Source organism: Bombus huntii, chromosome 9, assembly GCF_024542735.1.
Source record: "Bombus huntii isolate Logan2020A chromosome 9, iyBomHunt1.1, whole genome shotgun sequence".
Lineage (NCBI taxonomy): Eukaryota > Metazoa > Arthropoda > Insecta > Hymenoptera > Apidae > Bombus > Bombus huntii.
In genome coordinates, this window is record NC_066246.1 from 10,512,656 (window position 1) to 10,539,632 (window position 26,977).

Genomic DNA, 26,977 nt, shown 5'->3' on the forward strand with positions numbered 1-26,977 from the left:
ATTATATTTATACATTGTTCGCGTTAAATATAAATTCACTTTGTAAAATTATACTGTCTTGTTTAGCTTGTTATTTTATAAACTTTCTCTTGTCCATCACTGTACAGAGTGCATATAGTGGTAAATAAAATTATTCTCAATATACCTAAGCGATCAAAGGTAATTGAACAAAATAATTAAATAACGACGCTGTTGCGTTGTACTTAAGCGCATATTTTTGGACTTTGAAGTATTAGCTACAGTATTATTTACCTTTATCGATAGAAACAGAAGATTATTGTAGTATATATTGCATTTATTCGACAATTTTAATTCTATAAATGTTGTAATAGCGCACAACACAGATATCATCTGTTTATTTTTACCTGTATTATTTTCATCTTCTTCACGTTCCACATTTTTGTTATATTTATATAAACTTAGATTTTTATGAATACAATTAAAAATATGTAACATATGTAGACCTTCGGTTTATCCATTAAATATTATAGAAAAGATTTTGCTTTAAATATCTTGTACATATTTGTACATCATTTGCATTCTATACATTTTTGTACATTTAAATTCCACATAAATGCATGAACATTTATAGCTTACTTGCAACATTTTAACTGCGGGGAATTTTACGTACGTGGCAGTTCTGTATCATTTTTAACCATAGAATAATTTAATAAAAAAAATTAACCATAGAAAAAATAGTAAAAAAATGTATACCAAAATATATGTAGGTCGCCCTATACATGTATTAATGTATTATTAAGCATTTCTGTGCTTCTATATTTTACTCTGGCATTTACAGCGAATTATATTTTATTCTAAAACATTTCGCTCCATGATAACTAGACTGCGGATCTCTATGCATTTATGTGAAATCTAAATGAGTAAAAACGTAAGAAATACGTATAATATGCAAAGATACAAAAAATCTGCAAAATACTCGTTACAACATTCACAGAATGTGTCAAACTACCAAAAACATGAATTTACATAAACGTTCAATAATACTATACAATACAGTAATTCTACGCATTAATAATAATAGTCCAATAATAATATTAAATAAACCCAAACTCCATCTTTAGATATCATATTACATGGATTTTCAAAAAATCCTCTGCGAAACACTCAGTCTCCCATAAGTAGCATAATCCGAATTTCGTTAACTCACGTTTAGCAGAACTCGAGAATTTAACCGGTATACACTCTACTCTTGAAATCGGCGTTCATTAACCATTTCCTTCTTGTTTTTCTTCTTTTTATACAAAACTCCATTAACCCGTGTTTCTACGGTTACAAACGGGTGAAGAAGCCAAAATAGAAGAAACAGAGAGTGAGTGAGTGAGAGAGAGAGAGAGAGAAATCAAGAGACTGGCGAAAAAGAACCGCTTAAAGGGCGAAAAAATTCGAGACAGAAAGGAAACCGCATTCCACGACCGGGGAGAGGAATTCGAGCGTCATAAACGAGATTCCGCGTTGTTATTTCGTTAATGCGCAATAACGGGACGCAATAATTCGGCCGTGACGTTGGCTACGCGTCCCACCGCGGCACAATTGGATTATCCTGTGTTTCGATCATCTGAAAATTCCAATTAACGATAATGATCTTATCGTTTTGTGGCTCAACGACGATAGACGGACGATTCTCTTTCTCTCTTGTCATCTCACCTTTCTTTCCCTCTCGTCCCTTTTGTCTGTTTCGTGTATTAAACGAAAGGTCGAAGCAACGCGATAATCCTTGGACCGTTCGCAACGCTATAACGCGGTCGAATTAATTAATCGACCTATGCTTGGAAAAAAACGGTCGACGTTATCTTGAATGGAATTCCATAGTACGCTGGTCTTTCAAACGATCGAATCCCCTCGGCTAATTTTACCCCGATTCGTGGCCGCTTATTAATTTACCTCGCTCCTCGACTCAGCTTCACAGACGGTCATTTTATTTTTTCTTTTCTTTTATCAATCTTTCTTCCCTGCTTTCTCTTTCTTTTTCTCTTCTTCGCTCGCCTTTCGTTCTATCGAGTTAGTTGGCGGGAAAGTAATATCAGTTTCGTTCACGTAGAAATGAATCAACTTACACTACCGTGTTATTTTGTTTAATCAATTATTTTATGTTCCGTGTTCAATTTGTTTTATGATTATCGCCCCGCTTTAGAAGTCTCTCCACGGAACCTTCGTAAAAAGAAAATAGAAACTAGTTTGATTAGACAGAAGTGAACTACCATATACTGTCACTTTATTCCACTTAAATAACTTCACAATAGCCAAAGCGGATGACAGTGCCACGTCCAAAGAATGCAGACGACGAGATATAATTTCAAGTAGTTACATTTACACTTTTACGTTCATATAACATACAATAGCCTAGGAAAGTATTTGTAAAAATATTTTTTGAATATATGCTCAGAGTTTGTCGTGATTTTCGCACATTTTGAACACACACAAAATTCTACAAATATTCGTAATCCAAGACTATAAAACTCAAATATTCAAAAAATCTGAAGGACCATCTCACTTGCTATTATTTTGAGATACAGTAATCAAGATTGTTCCAAACCTAATCATCCGACATTTGCTCTATCTCCTTATTCACCGTATCCTCAAAAACGATTGCAAACGATCAACAACGAGATGAATCGAGGCAGTGGGCAGTTTTACTGTTGAACATTGTTCGCGAGGAATCGCGAATCGAGAAATCGCAAACGATGCACACTCGCAATTACGTGGAATCGAAAGCGGCTGGTCGAATCGGTTGCATTGGTTTGCTCGAGTTTCTCCGCTCGCTTTTTTCTTCCGCGTTTTATCGGATATTTCGAGGGAGAGGAGTTTATCTCCCTATTTGGAATCGATAGGTAGAATAAAATTTTAATGGATTCAGAAATACGAATAATGGATCCACTATAAACGTTTTGTGTTTTTATGATTGCTCGTTTTTTGGACATATTTTTGCTAAGCAATTGTAGCCCGGTTTGCAATCTTTCTTTATAAGAACGTTTATGGTTCCCTGTCTTGTAAAATGTATTTATGACGTATAAATTTTTTTCTTACAGAATGTTGCTTTCTAGATTATGCTCTTTCTCTCTTTTTTCTAAATATAATTGTGTGCTATTTCGTATTTCTATGGCCGCTTTAGGGGATATTTTTGTTGAATAACCGTGATTTGGCTCGCTGGATAGGTGTCTTTGTGAAATTATTTGTAGTTATCTTTTTACTTTCGAAACATTATTCTCTGTCTCTTGGGCTTTTTAAATCGTTACATCGTTGGTCCGCTGTAATTATTTGATATACCGCGTAATAAAAGCTTCATATATGATTTATCTGTAGAAGAAATTCACTGTAGAAGATCTAGTCGTGTCAGAATAACCTATTAATTAAAACTTTGACAAAAATTATTATCTCCGCAAACGAAATTGCTTGCAATTTGCTCATTTCAAAAGAATATAAATTTATATATGTATACTCTCTCTCTCTCTCTCTCACACACACACACACACACACACGTGTCTTCGTCCATGTTATAAAAGATCCATTTTTTAATTTAAATGAAGCATATACACATTATACTTCACAGTAAAATTTTGTAGCATTATATCTCAATAGAAATGACCTTTTTTGTAGCATTGTCACTAAGTATAATTATATTTAAAGATTTAATTATACGTTTTGCAATTTTTCTCTCAACAGAATCAGACACATTTTATCTCTTCTCCTTCTTTAATTCTCTTCTCACTTTTTACTACATCCAACCACTTCCCCTAGTATATAGAACAGAAAGGACAACGAAGGGAAACAATTTTGAAAGCCTAGATTGTCCATTAGTTTTCAAATTTTCGGCCCATTGAATTGCAGCAGGCTGACCACGGAAGCAACAAAAACGAAGAAAAACGATCACGACCCGATCATCTTGAAAGGTAACAAAGACCACCGGTGGCCTCGGTGATCTGGTAGATCGCGAATCGTTCGTTATCGATCTTCTAGTAGCTTCCCTCGCAGTGACAGTCGCTTCATCTCGCGGTGGTCCGATTCTCGAACGTCTATTAACCGCCTCTCTCTCTCTCTCTCTCTCTCTTTTTCTGTTCTTCCACGTCGATGAACGAGGATCGTGTCGTGCCTCGCTGTAAATCGGTGTATCGGTGTCGCGATCGTTATCGTCGTCGCTTCACCCGGATTCTATTATCGTTGATGCAACAGCACAATTGTTTGTTACCCCGGACACGTAGCAGATTCTCGCGTTATACCATTTTGCAACGACTGTCGGCCGTTCTTTATCGACACGATAGCCGTGCGTTTATCGATGAACGATTTTTCTTAGAGAAGGATGCGCCAGCTTCACAAACCAGCCAGGGAGATAACCGATTAAAGTGGCTATTTCCTACGGAAGAAACTTTGACGGATATTTTCTACGTGCAACGTACGAGATCCCTTTGATCCAATCGAGCCTTCGTCTTCTTTGACAGCTTCCAAAATTTTCCAAAGATAGATCGACGATATGATCTTGAAAAAGGCTATTTCTAGAAATTTTCGAGGAAATTTGCTTTTCATATTTCGTATGTTTCTCGACGTGCATTGATTTGTGTTTTATTCTCTGCCTGTTTGAAAATCTTTTACCGATTGTAATGACGGTTCTAATGATTCTATAAATTACGTTTAACCGTGCGTACTTTTTATCTTCGATATCCCAGTGTCACCCTTGTCAGAACAAATAAGAAATTCTTTTATGCTTTAAGAAAAATTCTGGCGTAACGTTGAAACAAAAATTTGCGCGTATTAATAACAACTCTTGAAGAAATTTCTTAACGATATAAGGTACAATTGGGAAATGATTCAAGAGAGGTAGCAAGAGTTACATATTTAGAGTTTTTAGAAGGTTTTGTAAATAATCAATTATAAATCGAAATATATCCTCTTCGTTTGATTTTGATTACTTATCGATTTACGTAGGAAAACATTTTGTATCCCTTCATCTTTTTCTATTTTATAATGAACGTTGCTCGACGAGCAGGAGTTTTTTGCGAGAAATACGTGAACTACTTTTTCCCATATGTGTTTCCAGAGATTTCTATCCATATTGACTCGGATCCTGTTTATTGTCGATGCACCAGCACAGTTGTTTACCGTAACAAGTAACTGTCGTTTCTTCTTTATCTCACGATACTGGTAATTTATCGAGATGTTTTACAGAGGGAAGAGGTTTTTTTCTAGGAACGATGGCTGCAAATAAGAAAAAGTATGCACTCGTTAAACAATAATTTCCCGTAGAAACTTGGACAAATACTCTTCCGTGCCGTCAGTAGTCGTTATCGATGTCGTTTCACCAGGGTCTATATATCGATGACGCAATAACGTGGTCGTTTATTGCTCCAGACAATACGTAATATGGATCTTCATGTTATTTTTGTTGCTTTCTATCTCGTTATGTCAACGTCATATTATTTTTTGCAAAAAGGCTTATTAATAATTATACGAAATATTTTTCTTCTTTTCAATTGGTACAATCAAACACAGACTCTGAACCTCGAATCTTTCTCTTCGGTAATCTTTTCAATGACCTTTCTCAATAATAGGTGACATATTTCTATAATTTTCACATAAACGCAAGAAAACCTCAAAATTGAAAATCTAGATGATTTAGCATTGCATTTGAACGTAATTACCATACTGTGAATAATTTTTAAAGATTCTGCTAAAAAATCATTTGCACTTTTAGCAGGTCCTTTTATTAGAAACCTATTTTGTGTACTTTGAGTTTATGGAATGGTTCGTCATAATGAACCATGGAATCTAGGTAGAAGAAGGAAGAAAGTAGCGGATGAAATGTTCAACATTAAACAAGATAACAAGCGAAACAAGAAACAAGTAACATTAGAAAACAGAATCTAATGATATAAATCGACTAAAGAAGATTGCAAAGGAAATGTTGCATTACCACAGGATTGCCCCTTAATGGATTAAAAAACGTCCGCCAATTGTCCAACAGCCAACGCTTTCTCCAAACATTCAATCTCTCTTTAGTCCACTCGAATCAATCGATTGGAGCATCGACGATCACCATAAACCAAGCGAAAAATGGTTTCACAACTTGAAAATGGATCGTGGGCCATTATTCGAGTGTGAGACTTTCCGCTTCCGGCTCTTAGGATCCTTCGAACTCGCGGTATTCCTGATGTCTATTAGCCTGTTCTCCATTCCATACAGCCAGCAGTCTGTCTCCACCGACCAACGACGAAATAAACGACGAAGAGGATCGCGATAGAATAAGCGAGAGAGCCATAGTATAGAAAAGGAGGGAGGGAGATGGAGAGAAGGCTTAGATTTGGACGGACTGCAAAGGGTGAAGAGAGGAGGAGGGAGAGATTCGAGGAGGAAAGCTCGAGGATATCGGATATACTCAGAATGTCCTGGGAATAACGAGAGATTGGGACGACGAGGAAATTTCATCGCTCGGTAGGTCGATGTTGTATGGCTGTGAGGAGAGAGAGAGAGAGAGAGAGAGAGAGAGAGAGAGAGAGAGGAACGGAGAGGAGAGGAGAGAGGGTAAAGTGGGGGCGGGGGAGAGAGGACGAGATTTATCGGATTTTCGAAATACCCGTGCACTCAGCGTGTCGAACCAGACGCCTCCATTTCTGTGCTCGAAAACCTCCTCTCTCTTTCTTTGCTTCTCCCCGTTCCCTTCTTATTTTCGCTCTTCCGGTTCTTTTTCCGGTTTCCGGTGCTACCCCTCTACCCCGTGGCATTTTTCCTTCTTTTTCGTCCTTTCTCGATAGGCTTCGATGCATTCGAACGAGAAAGCATCCTCGAATCTCTGTCGATCACGATGATGCTCCCTCGATATATACAGAGGCTTCGTTCGATTTATTCGTACGGTAGAACGACCGTGTTGAAGGAAAAATGAAAGAGAGGAGGGGAATTGACCCGTGCGGTACTCGTGGACCACGGAACCCGTGGCGGCCGGAAGTGGCGGGATTTCGGTGGATGATTGAAAACACGCGAGAAAGGGAAGAACGATCGTTTTGCTCCTCTTCTTTCTTTCTTTCGCCGTACGGCCGGTCGAGTTGTTTGCTCTCGGGAGGGGGCGGGGGGAAGCTCTCTCCTATGGGCTTTCTTCCAGCCATTCCACGACGCATTGTCTTCTTTTCTGTCTTTTGTTGCGGTTTGCTCTCCGCATCGGCTCGATCCCTTTCCCCTCGGCGTCGCATTGTCTCGCCGTCGTTAGACACTTTTGTGCATAGGTTCGACATGTTCGACGCGGAACGAGCGAACGAGAAGCATCGCCGATCGGAAATCGGCCGCGATTTCCCTTCAGAAGCTCAACATTGCTGCCATGAGTCGAAGAAGCGCTTTGTGTCTTGCGTGAACCGGTGATTTGATTTTTCTTGCCAAGATATTTTCTTCTTTTCCTCGATGTTAAAGGATCGGAGTGTAATTTTAATTCGTTTAGAGCGTGATCGTGTTTTAACGAGATTTGATGTTCCTTTTATTAATGAAATATTATTTTAGATGTTTACAAATGTAAATTAGTTGTTCATACCAGTTGTATGATAATTTAGTTTGCGCAGTGAATAATTAATTTTAATCCGTGGTCGTTAATTAAGAGTTCCTGTAAAATTAATAGCGTACAGGTAGAGGATTTGTATCCCGGACAACTTTATTACATCTATTGTAGTATTTTATGAAATTTATAGGTATTTATTTAATTACTAAACATATACTCCTGTTCTATAATAATTCAATAAATTTATATATCTAATAGAACTAATAAATTTTGATTCTCTTTAAAGCGATATTGACTAATTTTCCTCAAAACATATGAAGACTCGACTTTTCATTAAGAAGAGCATCATTTTACAGCACACGACATATTTTTCTGCTTGAGGATTACAAAGATTAAATCAAATACAATTCCTACATTTATCACCCTAGATGAAAAGTCAGCGAATCCAATTTTGTCAAAATCAATATTTCAATATCCGTGACCAGAAGCTTCGCAAGATGACAGGTATATCCTCTAATAAAAATACAATTCCGTGCTTTCATGTCACCGTTACTGATTAATAAAATTCTAGTATAAATATGTATGAAATCTTTCGTTATACTAAAAAATCTTAATTTAATTTTAATTTTAATTCTAATTCGTATAATTAGAATTATTGGATACGTATAACTAGAAACCTATATTTAGCTATTATTTTTATTCACTGAATTATATTATCACTTAAATAAAATAACAGAATAGTGGAGACCACGTGAGAAAATATATGTCTGTTTTTACAGATTTAGAAACAATCTAATAATTTCGTACACGTAAGTGCAAAATAGTTGATGAATCCGTAATGCTTTATGAAAACAAGTAACACTAGTTCAGCTGTATTAGTTTAATTTAATTAATATTATCGCATAATTAATATTTTTCGTATTTTATAAATGTTGAAAAGAATGAAAAAATATGAATTTGACCCCAAAATCAGGTGCAAACACGTTATTTATACTAAAATATTATTATTTCGATGTAGAACTGATCGACAGTATATTGAGTTTAAAAATTTCTCTGCTATAAACTTTCTTCTATAAAACAGAAAATGTGGCTTATCACATTTCTCACCAGTTCTGCCCGTATTTTCTCTCAAAATAAATGCCATAATTCGCCGTATCCATAATGTCTACCAGCATTTTCAAATAAGATGATTGACGAAATCGAATTAAATCAGAAGATCGTCGACAGAGGAAGACCTAGAAATTATTGACAAATAGGGAAAAAACGAGCGCAAGAAACTCGGATGAATCAAACGAGAAACAGTGGAGAAGACACACACGCTCGCATTCGAGGGCTCGAGGAACATTCTCGTCTCGTTCATAATTTCTACGGGAGATCCAGTGGGAGCACGGCATGCAGGAATTCACGAGTCCAAGCAGGATTAACGGGGAAGTAGCGGGTGTGTCAGAAGAAGAGAGATAGAATAAACTGATATTGCTACTGGAATATTTGTTGAAGCTCTTACAACGCGGAGCACTTCGCCTCAAAAGCGAATAACGTAATTTGCGAAGAGGCGAGTCTCCCTCTTGCCGAGAAATTTTCTGTCATCGCGCAAAATTTTCCGACAGCGAATACGATCATTCCGGGGAAAGAGAAACGAATCTCTCGACTCGGAAAGATAAAGCTTCTTCCATCCTTTCCCCTTTCCCTTTCTCTCTGGTGTCACTCGTCGAAAAAGAAACCGGAGGAAAGGCATTTACCGGAATCGCCGACCGAGAAAGATCATACGTCTTTATTTCTCGTGGAAGTCGCGATCGATGCGATGAAGATCGACCTCGTTTATGAATTTCATTGCTCCCGTGATAATTAGACTGCGAATTTTTATGCAAACTCGTAATTCTTGATATTTAAATAGCCTTATGAGATCCTATAGTATGGATAGTACGAATATTAAAATGCTTTCGCTGTTAAGTAATACATCGCGTTAAGTATTCGAAATTTCTAATTAATCTTTGAATTTTATAAGAGAGATATGGTATTTCTATCTCACCGTACTAATAAAGAGTTCAAAATGCATCTAATATATTTGCAAATTGTGTAAATTAATTGTACGAAGAAAATTGCATACAATTAAAAAATATATTTACATAATACGTATAAAATATTATATATATAATTGATTGAACATAATATAGGGATAATTGTAACATAACGAAACATAGTTAAATATACGCTATTGAATTTTCTTATAAAATTTTTTCAAAAACAAAGCCTACAATGGAAAATTTTCATTATACACTTTTTATTTGCTTTTTCGATGTAGATCCAATCGCTCGTTTACTTACTAGCTACATTAGACACTCTACGTACATGTATTATATATAACTATATAAAAGTAGATTTTTATTTTTAAATAACAGTTTAAATGGTGGTTCGATGTTAATAGCTGTCATAAAATGTGACTTTAATTGCATGTTACTTTGAAACGTTTCGGCGAGTTTGAAAAATGTTACCGAACAGCAGCTTTATGATACACTATGAATATGTAATTTATTTAACACGCAAACGACTCGCCTGAAGGATTTCGTAGCATAGGCACAGATTCACGATAAGAAGAAGATTTATGCGCCACATGCTACAAGATGTTTTTTTCCGACTGGAAGTTTCCTGGGAAGTGAAGAATTTAAGAATGCGTCAGATGCGTTCAAGTATGACACTTTCGCGTGTCGATCGTCTGTTTCCGGAACCATATGCGACACGGAAACGACGATTCTCCAATATACGTTGGAAGATCAACGAAGGATTTTCGCAAAAAGAAAAATTCACAGTTACGTAACCATAATTTTTTTTAACATAAAATGTTAATTTCGTTGAATTGATTCTCTTCTTAGTTTAAAAAATAATTATTTCAAAACAGGAAGAAAACAAATCTTTCACGTTTTTATAGGTTCTTTAGTTCCATATTTTTATTCATTGTATATCATCTAAATGATAGTTAAATTTTTATTCTTGTGTATTTTTATAACGATATATAAGCGTCGTTCTTAAAAATCGAATAAATCAGAGCCATCTTTTACGAAAGTCCGTTACTCAGAAACAATACTAGTATTCAAAATCTCATCCATTTTCACAAATTTATTCGCCACAACAGGATAGCATAAATAATCACAAATTCGAAGGTTTTTAAAACATATTGTTTTTACATTTTAATTCACGGAGTTAAGCAGCATAAATTTCAAGCTATTTATGTAAAGATCGTACGAAAAACATGGGTATTTTGATTTTTAAAAAGCTTCAATTCATCTTGTTTCTTATCTTTTGCAATATATATGTAATATTAATCAATTCGTCTTTTTAAAAAAGCTGTAACTTAAATTCTTAACATTCGCGCGTATATTAAAAATCGTGCATATAATTCAAAAGTATTATTCATACATACGCTACACGAAACGCATGACGATTTTCAGCGCGATTATGACTTTAATATTAAAATAAGAGAAACAATTTGCATATGTTGGTCCCAAGCGTTTTCACGGGTTGAAGGTATCTTTCTGAAAGCTGTTCATTGTCCATCCAGCGTGGAGGTGTCGTTAAATGGTTAAGCTTCCGGCAATATTCCGTGTGCAATTTCTGTGCAAGCTAAATGCCACGAAAGTTCTTGTTTTCGTTGCCGTTGGTCGCTGTAACCCGTGGAAAATTCTACGTCGTCGACGCGAATTCCTTGCGGAAACATAAAGCCTCGTCATTACCCTTCGTGTTTCTTACAAGCTGGCAAGTGTTGGCTATCGTTTCCACGGATTCCTCTTCACAATTCTTCTTCCATTTAATGCATTTTAATAACTGGATTGCTTCAATAAGTGGAAATGGTAATAAAGAATTACATGGACTTTTTAAAAGGTTTTTTGTGAGTTAAAGCGATTTTCAGATAATAATCATTTATACGCGAAATTTGTTAAAAGTACAGTGACGGGTAAAAAAAAAGCTTAAAATTGATATTCTTGAAAACAATGAATCTTAGTAATTTTCGTGCTAAAAACTTTTTACCATATCGATAACAATCATCTGTTCTGTGGCGTATCTTATATCTATTCGTTGCTCTTATCAAATACAAATCCATTTCGTATAATTGTGGTACCTCGTTATGCTTCTAACTTTATAAACTTTCTCTTGTCCGTCTGTATACGTTTGATTTATGGTATACTCGGAATTCTTATAGTTTCTGGCAATATCTTTAGTGTAAACATACGAATTATAGGAAGAATACTGTATACGTTTACACACACAGTAATACAGTGGCTATAAAAATTATGTGCACGTACTCTTCGAACAAATTTTCAAACAGATTTCGCAAGTAAATCGGTGCAAAATGATTTGGCAATAAATTTTCAATTTCCATCGACCCAAACTCCTTCTACCCCAAAACAAGATTTCTCCCTATCAGAAACTCGAACAAAAGAAAAAAGATAACCTGCAACGTCGATTTCATGAAAAATCAAATTTCATCGAAGAGGGAGATTTTCGCGAGGCCGCATTTGCCATTGGCGTTCGCCGATGAAATTCGCCTTTGTCTGGGAACAGAAAATTTCACGATACTAGCGTTCGATAACGTGGCGTGTCGCGCATTTTCCAAATTCCTTTCCCCTCCGCAACTCCTGCCTCCTCGCCCCATTTCGTCTCTCTCTGTGAAGCGCAATTCCGTCGGTCTCTTAAAATCTAGAAAGCCATTTTCCGCGGCGACCCCTGTAATGCGATGTGGTCGCGATTGATTTCGGACAAGCGGATTTACCTCGAAACCGAATTTCATTCGAACGAATATTCGCTTCGTGTTCGACGTTCATGAAAGAACAGGAGAGAAAAAGGGGAGAGAAAGAGAGAAGAGAGGAGCAGGAGACGTGCAGCGGTAACATCGTTTCCTTGACGTGTTCCCCGGACCCGCCCCCACGCGAAATTCAATTTTATTTCTTGCTCGCATATCGCAGCCGGCCGCATTGCGGTTCGGAATTTGCGGAACGCGCTAGATGGAAACGCGCAGTTTTTCCGCATTCTCCTTCGATTTTATCGCGGCCACTACAATGCGCAATATTCATCTCCGTAGGCAACGTCGGCCCGTCGCCATTAAATAATACGACCGGTTTCTCTCGGATAGGAAACGGGGGAGAAACCGCGCGACAACAGCCGCCTGCATTTTCGAGGCGAAGCTTTTCGAGGAGACGCCGGATACGAGAAAGTATTCCCTCAAATAGGGAGGCGGGGTGCCTCGATGTGTTTCTGATACCATCTTCGTGAATACGTTAACGGTATACACATACACTTGTGGGCTGAAGTGCTGAATTTTCGGATGCTTCTTCCGTTGATGACATGTTGAAGAAGTTCCGAGTGGAAAAATGGGCGGAGAAGGAAATTTTGCTAAGGAATGGAATGTTGAAACTGATCTAACTTTTACTGAGTTTACGTGTAGCGGCTGACACGTAGTGTATGAAAGGAAATATATTTTAATTCGGTTATGACGTATTTCATTAGGCAATTTATCGCGTTGTTGAATACGCAGTTTGTTATTCAATTCATACGATTCTGTACTTTAATACTCGATTTATGTACTTAACTCTCAATGCTCCAGAAATAATTCATCATTTCGTACATTTCGTTATTTACATTCTACTTCCGCGAACAATTACATTTGCATTAATCTTCGTCCCACCATATGCCAACAATAGAATTCTATTGCACATCAGAAATCGATTATATCCCCAATAACTGTCAATCAACCTAACCTTCGTCTCCCTTTCTATTTTTCCAGTTCTCCAACTCACGAAATATCTATCATTTTCCATCTCCTTTCTCGAATCAACTACATCAGCTTAAATTCCAATAAATTGCTACCTATTTTCTAAGTATTATAATTACCAATATAATACGTACATACCTAGAAAACGGTTAAAGATTTTATTTCAAAGATACCGCCGAAAGTGCCTCGATAAGGAAAGAGGATAAATTTAATTCGAGAACCAGCGACAATTACATAATATTTCACGTCTTTGTCAACTGCAACAGCCGCTGCTTGGTGAGTGCTGACGAGGCTGAATCATTCGAATTTAGATGAAGCAAGCTCTATCGAAATTTCAACGTACGTTGCTATATCTCTTTCGAAATAGAAACCTTAACAAATAAGGACAAATTCGACAAGCTCGTTTTCGTCGTCCTTTAACTCGTGAAAGATGAAAAATTCGGTAAACAAAGAGGAAGAGTCAAAGGAACAAACGAGCAATGGTGGTTCTCGCGTGCGTCGGTTGATTCGTGTCCGGCGTTTCGGTTGACCCGACGTAACCTCCGCGACGTGTATCCGCGTCGAGTCCTCGCGCACCGGTCGCAGGGAGGAGGTGGTTTATCGGCTGGAACGGTTCTCAGGGCACTGGACTCTGTTGGCGAGTCGAACGCCTCGGCCTGACCTGACTTAACCTCGCGCTCGTCGCCCGGGAATATCGTGAAGACCTACTCTTTCTTTCTCTTTTCCTCTTCCTCTCTCGTTTGCTTCTTTCCCCTTTTTCTCCGGAGACCTACTTCCCAATTTACGACACTTCGTTTCGATCGGCCGTATACGTATACGGCGACCCTGAAAGCGAACGTCAAAAGCGATACGACGACATAAAATCCCTGACCATTGAATGAAGAAAACACGCAGAAACTTCACTTTTCCAACTAACATACGTCTCATATCCACGCGTATTACAGTGGCTATAAAAAATATAGGCACACCATCGTATTTGTTATGGCATTTGCATACTAGTTGCGACCAGGTACGAGTATTTCAAAATTCGAAAACTTGATGCATGCTGTGAAAATGAAATGTAAAAGTTGGTTAAAAAACGCTTCGTTCAGAAATAATTGCGCGTGCCAATCAAAAAAAAAAAAAAAAAAAAAAAAAAAATGGAAAGTAGCGAATATAAATATCGAGCGAATAAGAAGTATCAGAAGGTTTGAGCGATCCTAGTTTGATGGCGAGGATTGTAAATTGCACGCATGTTGGCTCTCGAGACTCGTTGCGATGCGCGAATAGTATGAATAGTAGATATGAATTGCAGACGTTGCAATAGGGAATGTGTTTCGTGGAGCGATAAAGTAGATTTGTTTGTAGAAATGGTTATGAGGTTGGTGAATAGTTAATTTTAAGAGAAGGATGACTCACGTGAACGGTTGTAGAGAAAATGCATCGCGTGAAAATGGATTAGGTGATTGCAAAACCGCGTGGATATGTATAGGGTGTGGGAGTGGATAGAGCCTTTGCTTGCTTCGTGAAGAGGATTGTAGAGACGGAAATTTACTTCGGATTTTGAATATGCTTGACAAGCTATTAACTTTTACAGTCCACATTCATTCATTCTGATTACGATTTATTCTCTTTCACTGTGTCCATTCAGAACGTCTACAGGTAGTAACATTGAAAATGAAAGAATTCGTTCTGGTTTTAAGATTCAAGCTTGTCTGAATTAGTTGATGAAATTAATTACGCAACGTAAAGGTTAAAGAGCATTGTCGATTAGGTACCATATGTTCAAACACTCATATAAGAGGATTATACAAGTGGAGCATTTTAGGAGACCGCAACAAATTTTGTGGTAATAATATTTAGATGATGTTTAATATTTTATTACATTCTTTCGTATTTTTGTTAAAGTGATAGTGACGGTAGAGCATTGGTGAAAGAAAAAACAGCAAAAATTCTGGTGATAAAACGAATGTGCTAAACGGCCAGCGAAAACATTTATTATGAAACCTACTTAACTACCACGTTTGCAAATACGTGTATAAGAAGATCGTTAGAAAAGGCAATTTAAGATCGTGCAATCTCTTAACAGCACATAAAATGTTAATTCGCAAGACACTCTCCAGCATTCTATCAGATCGCTTTTAACAATCTCATTACGCTGTTTTTGTCGGGGCAATCATAGGTAAAATTTTTATTTTTATCCATTTATGAGAAATATAAATATGCAAAAATGTATAGAATGTACGTAACATAAGAAAGTGTACAAAATGTCCGAAGTAATAAAGTAGGGATTATAATATTTGATGTGTATGTATAAAATAAATCGCCATTTGAATTCTACTTCTTTACTTACATTAATAAATATAAGGATATGAATTTTCACTGTACATCTAGCCTAATAATAATGGTAAAATTGATAAAAGATCAAATCACACGAATTCTTCAAAATAATGAAAAACCAAAAGAAATTCCAAGTATAGTCGTTAAAGAAATATAACTAAATTGTAAATGTTTATGCATTTATGGAAAACTTGAAGACGTAAAAATTCATAAAATACATAATGTACATGATGTGTAGAAATATAAAGAACAATCGAAGATACTGCACTCGTTGGAATATTTAGTCAGTGAAACAAATAATATCTCTCTAGATTCTAGTTTTTACTCTATCTATCTATAGAAATATAAATTTACATAAAAATCCGCAGTATAAAAATGCATGTGAATGATTTACAGTCATCCAGGAATCTTCAACGTTCCTTTCCATTCGTAAATGCAACGTTCCCAAAATCCAAGCAAAAGCTTTATCATCCCATCACCCAACCTAAAAACCAATTTAACATCGTTAACAATAATGTCACAACTACCGCAGAAGAGAGAAACTTTAAATTCGCGTGTTTGAAATTCCTCTGGTCTTGAGTCCAGGGTCTGACGTGCTTCAGAGACGTTTTAACTCCCTCCCTCTCTCTCTCTCTCTTTCGGTTTCTTCCTCTTTGCCATTCTGCAGCGACACGCTCAGAAGAGGAAAGCGTGTCCCGGCAAGGCGGATACACGGCGCGGTGAAAACGTGGTGGTTGTCTGTGGTAAAAATAAGGAACACAACCGGCTGAACTCCACCCACGCGGTTTCCCCGAGAGAGATCGTACGTCAACCGTGCGCCGCCCGTGAATACGAGCCGACTCCAATTTGCTATCGCGCCGAATAACGCTGCCGGAAACGCAAGGAACGGCCGCTGAACGTCCAGAGAAATACGACGGGGCTTCCAGGCGATCTTGCGTGGCGATCCGTGCAGGATGGCCGATCTTCATCTTCGATCGATTTCCGCGATGGTTTGCTCTTTTGCGGAGAGCCGAGATCGTATCCGGGACTGAGTTACGATTACGAATTATCATCCGGACGTTGTCTCGCTGTGGCTCGTTCTATCGGTGAACTCCGATTTATGGTGCGGCTTGTAGACTTCTTGCGGTGATCGAAGACTGTTACGATAATTTTTGGTTTTCGAGATAGTTATAGAATGCAGTTGTTTTGGATAAATGTCGTTAGCGGGGTATGTTTGTATATTTGTGGGAATTTTAGTAATATTTGAAATATTCAAAGTAAGATAATTGTTGTGGTATCTAGTGACTGAATTGGCAGCTTACTGACTTTTATTTAGACTAATTTTTCGGTTGTGTTCATGAAAATACGTATATAGTACGATATTTATTTCTATGGTTACAGTGCATAATATCAGACACCAATCAATTACACGATACATTTATCTATTTTTTGTACATACATTCTATATATTTTTAATCTAAATTAAACTGTGTTTATTAATCCATATTATGTATTTATGCATGTATTAAACATATACAGGACATATATGTACCGAAATCTGAATTGTATAGTTAATTGGTACCTTACAAGATGCATCATATTGTACTGTTACGAAACAATCAGAAGAATGAATATAAATATTCAAGAACAACATATAAAAAACAGGAAGAATAATTACGAAAAACAATTTTCTACCGAGCATACCGATATAACAAAATAACAAGTGGAATATGACTTTGTCTTCTGTGAGGCTCAGTTCATCGTCTGACCTACTTGCAACGTCTGCCAAATTCATCGATATCCTGCTCCTATTTCGAATTTTCAAATTTAAACACTCTTCTCCCGAACAATCCATGCTTTACGTAACACGTATCGGTTTTACGCTCACTGTGGAATCGCGAGACTATCAAAAACCTTAAAGCGGAAGCTTCCATTTGCGTTTCTTGGCTGTTACCGCAACAGTAGACGAAAGCAGCGAAGAATCACGAAGTTTCGAGAAATCAGAATAAGGAGGGGTCGGATAACCACGGAACCGCGATATCGTGTTAGATTCAAGAGAGCAGGGTGCTGGACGCGGGTGGAAATTTAAATAATACGAGCAACGGGGTGCGAGGAAAAATAAGGAAGAGTCGGTGGAAATAAAGAGGAGGCGGTAGGCGCGGCGTATCCCCAGAGATCGCGAATGCAACGCCAGCAGACAGAGTCCAATTTGCTGTTGCTGCGGTTGAATGGCACGTACAAAAACCAGAAGAAAGAGAGACCGCTAGTCGACTGTGGAAAGAAAGAGAGAAAGGGAATGGGAAGCCACCAGTTTCCAGAGTCCACACGCTGAATCGAAACAACGATGCGCGACGATGAAAAGTCGATCCGACCGTATCCACGAATACCGAAGGCAATACTGATAATTGCAGACCGAACTATCCGCGTAATTGCTCGCAGATCGTGTTCGAGTATTCGCGTGCACAGCTATTTTCCTGTTCTCTGTTTGCTCTTAGCCATCTACCCTGTGTTGTGTCGTGTCCCTTTCTTTTTCAACCTTTCGTTTCAATCGTTTGCTTCCTTTTCTTAAGGTTGATCGTTCCAGTTTAATTGTGAGAAAGCATGTACAAGTGGATCACGAAAATAGTTGAATATTTGTCATAGGAAACTTTCACGTAGGTATTATGCGTGCTTCATCAACAATGTAATAATGAAACGCTACAGTCATGAATATATTGGTTGAAAATATACGTAGAAGGTACAAAACAATTACTGGAATGTATTTAGTGAAACAACGGTATGTAACATTAATAGCTATTTTAAATGTATGAGTAATAGGTGTCAAAGATGATTCTACTACTTATATTCTCCTACTTATTGCTGACAATTAATATAATATATATAATGTATTCGTGTAAAAAGGATCAGTCTTTTGATGAGATACTGAAATGAAAACTATATGAAAACCGTATTTGAAAACATATTATTATCCGCTATGCAATCTGTTTTGAATTAATTGCCAAATACATTGAATTGAAAAACAAAGATAACACAAAGAAGATGACGAAATCCCACTGTTTTCTTCAGTTTCGAAATGGTAGATAGTAGGACATTTTGACTAAGAAGGTCGGTGTTTTTCCATTTCCCAACATTCATTCCATGTTTACGCGCGATCACGAGACATCGACAGAGAGCGGAAAAAGTATTGAAAAAAGAACCAACATTCGTGTCCAGCACGCGTGCAGGTCGACAGAGGCTTCCAGTAGACGGCGTACGGGGGTGGAAATAATGGGCCTGCGGGTGCTCGGTCGCGCGATTCCCCCGGAGATCGCGCGTCACTCATACCGATCGTGAATAATGCATGAGGAAAAACAGCCGCGCGACTCCTGCGCGGTTCCAGACATTCCTGGCCCAGCTCGATTATTTATACCAGCGCGATGGTTTTACGCGTAGGTTTTACGCGTAACTCGCGATCGCCCCTCGAGTTCTCCATCGCTCCTTCGCCACGGCTGGTCTTCGAGTTAGAGAGTGTGTCGTTTATCGAGGCGAAATCAACTCTCGCGATGAACGCAACGGCGACTACGTTGCATCCCTCTCTCTCTCTCTCTCTCTCTCTCTCTTTATCTAACTATCTATCTCTCTCGCTCTCTGTCTTCTCTCGTTTCCAACGGAAGAATTTTTTAATGGCTCGGTCGCTCGCGGCGGAACCGCGGCCACGTAGAATAGTAATGTCGCTTCTTCTTCTTCTTCTGCTTCTTCTTCTTCTTCTTCTTCTTCTTCTTGCGAAACGCGCGTGCTTGCGGTGCGCGCGACGGGGGTGGAGGAGATTGCCAGACGATCGCGGCGAGGTAAATTGCGTGTCGCTTCTTGCCTTGGATTTGTTCTAGTTTTTTGGCGGCTGCCACTCGGTGGATCTTGCGGTGATCCCCGAGAAACCGCTTACATTTATTCCTGCCTCCTGGAGGATCACCGTGTCGGTGATCGAAACTAAGATTTCTCGATTTCGAACGGAGGATGCGAACGTGGCATGTAGAGTGTTTAACGTGAGAGATGCGGGTCGCTTTGATATGCGAAAATGATAGGAAGCCTTCGAAAGTTTATGCTATCGCGGATATTTAGGTAGTAAATGTATATGATTCGTTTAGAGGTCAGAATTCTATAAACTGAAAAATGCATACGGCGACATTAAAAATTACATTATTATATAAATTATATTTAATATATATATATTAAGATATATATATGTAATAACGTAAATCCTCAGAGTAAATCAGAAGATCGATTCTGGAAAATCGAGTTTATTTTGGGAATAATTAAATGAGATATAATAACAAATCTTAATAACAAATTTACTACAAATTTTACCTGGGAAATCGAGTATCGATTTTCTAAGTCTTAAATTACCGTTCTTCTCTCGTGATCTATTCTATTCAGCAAATGACTACCGGTAAAAAAAACAAAAGTGAAAATGTCGGTTGGCGAGTAGTTTGAATTCTATAGAATTTACATATATACATATATAGTTATAATTTTTAAGAAACATTTAACTAATCTTTTCTTTTCGCTTTATTTTCAGGTAAGCAATAAAAGGGAATTGTCACATGGGAACCTAGCGTATCAACAATTTGCAGAGTTAATCCGAGGTTTTTATATCAAATATATATATTATTCATTCTTCGCAAAACTCGATTCTCTTCTTGTTTCCGTTCCTATCGGACAGAATCATTGATCAAATATACAGAAAATTTACGTGCGATATCCCTTCAACGAATACCACTTATGAGATATACCAGTTATAAACAAAACGTGTTGATTTCACGTGCTGAAGCACACGATAGAAGCAGTAGACCCAACTATTAGCTGACACTTATCGCCAAACGCTAGTCGCTTGTTTATATCAGGGACTGTTTGTCAGTCTCCAAGATCCGTAGACAGTTCGCACGGAAAGTGGTAAATACTATATCTGAGAACTACGACTATGCCCTTCTCTCGTTTAAATACCACCACGTGCATAATATGTTTATAGCTGGTAGCTCGAACTCATTGAACGAACTGCAGTAGTCCAACAATAGACAACAGAAACACATATCTTCTGATGTTTTTGTAGACAAGAAATAACGCAGTTTTATCAAAAACAAATACATTTATCGTTCAATTAGTTATATGGTACATTAAAGTATATGGGCTGTAACGTAAATTGGTATCAACAAAACTATAACAGAAAACTTTCATTAATTTACGACATTCTGCCAAACGATACAACATATCCGAACTCGATAAAGTCGATAGATTTTCCTCCACCCCTCAGATAGATTTTCACGAAGACAAAACGCAATAATAAAACTCGAGAGCAAAAAAAAAAAAAGAAAGAAAAAAAGAATGGACGAGGAAATAACAAACATAACGGCGCCGAGAATATTGAGCAACCGCGTTCTCTTTCCACTGAATGTCGTTGTTTTACGACCTCAGGCGATGCACGGACTCTCCTTGAGACACTTTCCGACCGATTTTCCACATCGGCGCCAACGATCGTTTTTACCTCCAACGTACTTTCGTTCCTAGTATGCGATCGCCAAGGTCTCTAAGCGAAGCTTTTTCGATGTCCAGGGATAAGCAATGCGACGATGGACCATATCACCCATACGATCTCACCTGAATCGATCGGTCGCGATCGAACAAGCTCGATGGCTGCTGGCTCCGTTTATCGTTTCACAGGCGGCGGTGTTGCATCGATTTGATTAAAACTAGCCGCGATATGAAACAGATCGTCGTGTCCAATCGAGCCTTCAACGCTTGATTGTGTTTTCGACGATTCTTCCGAACCGCGTTTGCCACGGCCGGTCATTCTCTCGAATCAATTTCACTGATTTAAGCGCCGGATTGTCGCGTTCTTTGAATTTATCCGTCTCGTTCGTAAGAGGTATGCAGGACGGTTGTTCTCGTTTATAAGGCGTGTAACTATATTTTGTATTCATGATTTTCCTGGAGCTACGAGTGACGCAAGCCTCAATCTAGCTAAGAGAACGAGTTACATATACTTTCGTCTTTACGCTGGATAAACAGCTGTTTAGATTTTTACGTAAATCATATTACAGTGATTGGTTGGGTTCAGAAGTGAGAGATAATTGAAATCATAAATGATCGCGTTACTTCTGTCTTTCTATTTGTTCATTTGAATGCTGTGACTTAGGTACTTGTTCAAGTATTTCAATCAAATCTTCATCTTTCGATCGTTTCCAGTCATCCAAACGCTAAAAGAAAACATAGAAAATAGTTTGGTAATTATTTAGAAAACCGTCGTCATCTCGGATTTCGATGTCTTTTTAACGCGTTGTCGGTGACATAATCTCGAAAAACTTTTTCCTATACATGTAACCGCTGTTCAGACCTAGTTAGTAGTAACGTCCCCTAACTTTCCCGAGATATTTGCAAAAAACTTCGGCGACCGGATAAAATGACGTCTAGCCCAAACTTATTTTTTGTTTATAGCTTATATAAGTTTGGCTCAAGTGCTGTTTTATCCAACCAATACCGACGTATACATTGTCACAAACGAGTTATTGTAGGCAGAATTCACTGTAGCGGTACCAATCATTTTTTCAAATGTCTCAGAAATTAAGACCGAGCGACGATTACATGCAAATGAAAACGTTGATTTCTAAGACATGTTAAAGAATCATCGAAATCCAAGATAGCTGCAACTTTCTAAATAATTAATAATAGATGTCACATATGAAGTTTCATATGCGCGTTTTCAAAATACGAGGACTGGCAAACGGAGCGACGCAAGAATAGCAGAAATTCTCGATGGCGCGGCGACGCCGGTGAAACGTTCGCCAGTTCGCCAGCTTCGATCAGCCGTGTCACGCGTTCATGGACATATAAGTACCGATTCGCGGTGCGCCGAAAGCGCGTGAGGGACGAGGAAAGGTGGGAAGGACGCGGTAGAGGACAGACAGAGACGTACAGAGTGCGATCGTGTCGCATTTTGCTCATACTTGGCGAGGACGAACTTTCACGCGAGCAGAATTCTTCACAGCGCGACAAACAATTACCGCCATTACGCCGTTGACATACAAATTGCTTTTTTAACACCGACCGGACGACCATATTTTATGCCCAGACTTTTTGTCTTTTCTTCCAGCCGCTCGTAGTTTATGCGATCATCGCGAGGTTTCGCGTTGCATCGATATTTTTTGCCCAGTGAAAGTTGCCCGAGGATGTAGTCACGACCAAGAGATCGCTGTGTAATCAGGTTCCCCTGGGTGCTTTTCTGAGAAGGGTTTAAAGATTGATTAATGGTCTAGGTTCGATGTGTTTTAATGGTTAAAAATGATGAGATGATCTTCGTTTCGAGGCTCTAACAGTTCTTAACTCCTAACTGGCATCGTTGAGCCTTGGAAACCATAACAATTTAGGGTTAAATTAATTTTGGACTTTTTAATTCAATTCAATTTTATTATTAATTTTGATCACGGAGAATCTACAATATAAAGTAAAATTAAATACTTTAAATTTTAGTAATCTAATCAATCCACTGCGATATTAAACTAGCTTTTCTTCGGAAAAGGATCTCTTTTGGATATAATGAAACTTTGATCAAAGAGCATGCATATTTCTATTAAAATCGGAACTACGAAAATTAAAAAATTTACATTTCACGGACTTCCAAGATCAGGATTGAGCTTCTTTTTCTGCCTGAATAACAGACATATGAAATACATATATCGAATTATTTTAAAATTTAAAGTTTCAATTTCACAGTTACTTCTCTCGTATGTTTACTATCTCCATGCTACTTTCGTGCATCTCCGTATTTATCACGCGAGAAGTATCACAACGAAAGCGAGAAACATTTATATGTCAGTGAATTGAGAGCCTTCGTTAAAATTCCATGGCCCTTTTTATGAAGCAACTGCTCAAAATGTTTGAACAGCCTCGTCAGAGGTTGTCTAATGAGTTGGAACGGTTCTTGGTATTGTTAAAGGTAGAATAAAACACGGATAAACTAAACGAAGCGTTTCAATGTACCAGACGAATATTGCACGATAAACAATTGAATAATATGCCGCGTTATCTCCGCTCCCGGGTACGATTGTTAAGACTCACAAAAGATTATAAATCGAGAACAATGCGATTTGAAAACGCATTTATACGAACTGTCCTTATTCTCTTCTTGAATCTACTTTTCAGATCGTTTCGCGGTTTGTGTCGGCTGCTTTCGTAGGCAAGGCAATTACATCGGTTTTTTAACAACGTTTATTACCGTTTGCAATTGTACTGCTATTGTAACAAGTATGCCAGTTGCATTTTTATGCGTTTTCTTTATGTATCTACATTTTCACATTTTCTTACTGTATTTCACAATTCGTTTATTCGATCTAGTTCTCGACTAATTATTTCGCTGGTCACTAATTACTTTATTCCATCTCTTTCTTTCCTTTACGATGCGTATGGAATTTTTCGTACATGCTGATCAAAAAACATTTTTTAATTACTGAAATATACCCTCTGCATATTTTCACAATTTTTCTGTTTCCTCCCATGTCGCGTTTATTTAACATTAGAGTAACCAACCTTTCATTTGTACTGAAATATACTACATTTAAATTATTATAATTAAAATGATATACTGAAAATGATAGAAGCATATGTAGTTATGTCGCGATCTGAATAAAAGACTGCATTAATTCCGCCAAAAACTGCTGCGTACTTTAAAAAATTACGAAAAGGAAAGAAACTTAACCTTGTCATTTTAACTAATTTCATAGCTGTAGCGTTAAAATCACTAAACGTCGTGAACCTATTAATGGAACATTCTCATCCGATTGTGTTTCCTAAAGATCAACGTTACTTTCTAGAGAACGTAAAGACAACGTTATCTTCTAATATACATACACTCGCTATAATCTTATTCTAACATGCACGGAAGCATTTTGCACGAAAATACAACGATCAAGAGCAGCATACACAGGTTGTTAAAGATTATTATCCGCGACAGACAAGTGTCGCGAGCGATGCATGCTCGCCCATAGATCGACACTTTAAGCTCGCCTTAATATATGCCGCTTCACACGTCGTTACATAGCGTTACCTGACTCGCGTTTAATTCCCATCCGCGTGACAAACATTTACCATTGCTCACATTTATGAACTGCGTCGCGTTTGTATGCTCGTGAGTCAGTGGTATTCAAGAGAGCAAATCAGAAAACGGCGCCCGTTTTGTCGTGGAAATCTTATCTGGCCGCCTACCTTGCTCACAACTGAACCGAATCGTGCGCAATTTCAGAACAGAAAGGGTTCGCGAGGCGAGTTAAAAAAGAGGTACGATCGAACGATCCCCGATTCGGTCGCGAAACTCGACGTCCCGTGACAAATCTCGACGCTGAACAGCTCGGATAAGATCTGAGAAACTCTGCTCGTGATCGCGCGGCGTGTTACGCCACGGGCCACGTACGCGTGTGTTCGTCAAAGCGTGACACGTGTCTCGTCACGGAGTGCAGGAAATCATTTTCTCTCGCGGCTCGAGCTACTTATGTAAAGATAAAAAGAACGTTCGTCGACCGGTTCGAAGGAAATCCGCAAGGGTGTAATCAGATATTTGATCGACGGTGTAGGAATGTTGTTTGTAGTTCTAAAAGGGTAGGAAGATACACCGGCTCGCGATAATATTCAAACCGTTGTAGAAACATTTCACGAACGTTTATGTGTGTTATACGTTACACGAATCATTTTGAAATTTCATTAGCGCTGTTACGAGATTCCATTATTATGATCTTGTGATAAAATTTGAAACAAGTTTGAAAATATATATATAGAAATTACAAAATATTTGGTACGAGTGATGTAAGCGTTTCAGAAGTCAATTCAAGAATGTTTAATTCTTAGCAAACAAGTTATTCCTTTCCATGAATTTATTTATTGGAAAAGGAGGATATAAAAAATAGTAAATTCTACAGTAAATTTAAAAAAACAGTGTACATTTTGTACCTCCTAATACTAATTCCACATGAGACGTTGAACTTTCGTGAGTTGAAACCACTCGTTAAAAATGCCGAAAATTCCCATTCCCACAAAGCGAAGACGGCGAATTCCAAGCGACAATGGAAAATCTGTGGGATAATGCGCGATCGAACAGCGCGGCTGTCTTTTAGTATTCGTTAATCCTCGCCGTTAGGAATATTAAAACGAGCCGAAGCCGGGGAGTGGTGAAGCGTATTATGCAAACGCGGCAGTCTTCGATGCAGTTTCTCACAGCGACCGTTTCCTTTGATTCATGGCGCGATTTATAGCGAGCACGTAACCTTCGCTCGTATCGACGGGGATCGAATCGTATCAAACACTGCCGTACCTGCCATTTTTCTACCGTGAAGTATGATTTGTTCACGAGGCGAGATAATACGCGTGTCCATTTGTCAGGGAAAATAAGTATAGTACAAGAGAAGTCGTTCAATGTATGTCGAATAACGACGTTTGTCAGTGAGATTATTACGCGTAACGAAGGAAAATGAGCTGCTTAAACGAAGTATGTACTATGATCTGATTCTAATTTACACCTTTCAGTGTGCAGATTCATTTTCATGTAGATTTAAATTGTTGACTCTTAGAAAACGCAAAGTCATCGGCATTGGTATAAGTAGTTTCGATAAAAGTTGCTTTCACGCGGCTGTTCATTAAAATTTATTATGATCACTGATGAAATCAGCTACGAAGGGGACTATCGAATGTAATGAAACTCAGCCACGTAAGAAAAATGCCACTGCGTTTATGCGTCGAAATCCATTTACACTTTACAGTGGATGTAAATAAATTACAGGAAAATGTAATTATATGTTTTGCAATCGTATTCGTATGTAGAAGCGGATTGTGAATTAACTTACTGGCTGCAAAAACCAATTGGCGAATAAACAATGAAGTTACCGAGGAAAAAGAAGGCGTGCCCAAAAGACGAATAAACTTATCGTCGCATCGTCAATTAGAACGCCAAACAGCTGGCGAATAAAAATTAAACGGTAAATCAAAGTTCCATTAAGAAAACCAGTTTCATCTGCTCCATAGGCAGCACGTGTCTCGTTCGGATTAAAGGACAGAGAAAAATGAGAAAAGGCAAGAACCCCGTGGCGAAAAAGAAAAACGATCTACGTAAATCGTTGAAATAATCGATGAAAACGTGGAAACGCAGTCGATCAGCTTAACACATGTACGTGAGCACACATATATATATACACACACACGGTGGAAGGAAGGTTTTAATCGAGGCGATTTGTCCTTTCGTCGGCACGATCGCGATTACGCTCGCCGCGAGAGATGCAGATTTATCGGTGGAATCCCGATCGCCGAAGAAACGAGCGACGGCCTCGTCTCTCGATCCACCTCCACCTCCACATTGACTTTCCTTTTTCATTTCGATCGTCCTGCCTGGCAGCACAAGGAACCGGTTTTCGCCG

At 38.2% G+C, this 26,977-nt stretch overlaps 2 protein-coding genes across 5 annotated transcripts in view; one reads left to right on the forward strand and one right to left on the reverse strand.

Annotated features, from left to right (window-relative positions):
- The window catches only part of LOC126869717 (plexin-A4), a 426,446-nt gene that overhangs the window by 343,900 nt on the left and 55,569 nt on the right, over positions 1-26,977 (forward strand). The window lies entirely within an intron of this gene.
- LOC126869740 (PI-PLC X domain-containing protein 1-like) overlaps positions 1-26,977 on the reverse strand; it is a 276,559-nt gene that overhangs the window by 180,807 nt on the left and 68,775 nt on the right. The gene's annotated exons all lie outside the window — the stretch shown is intronic.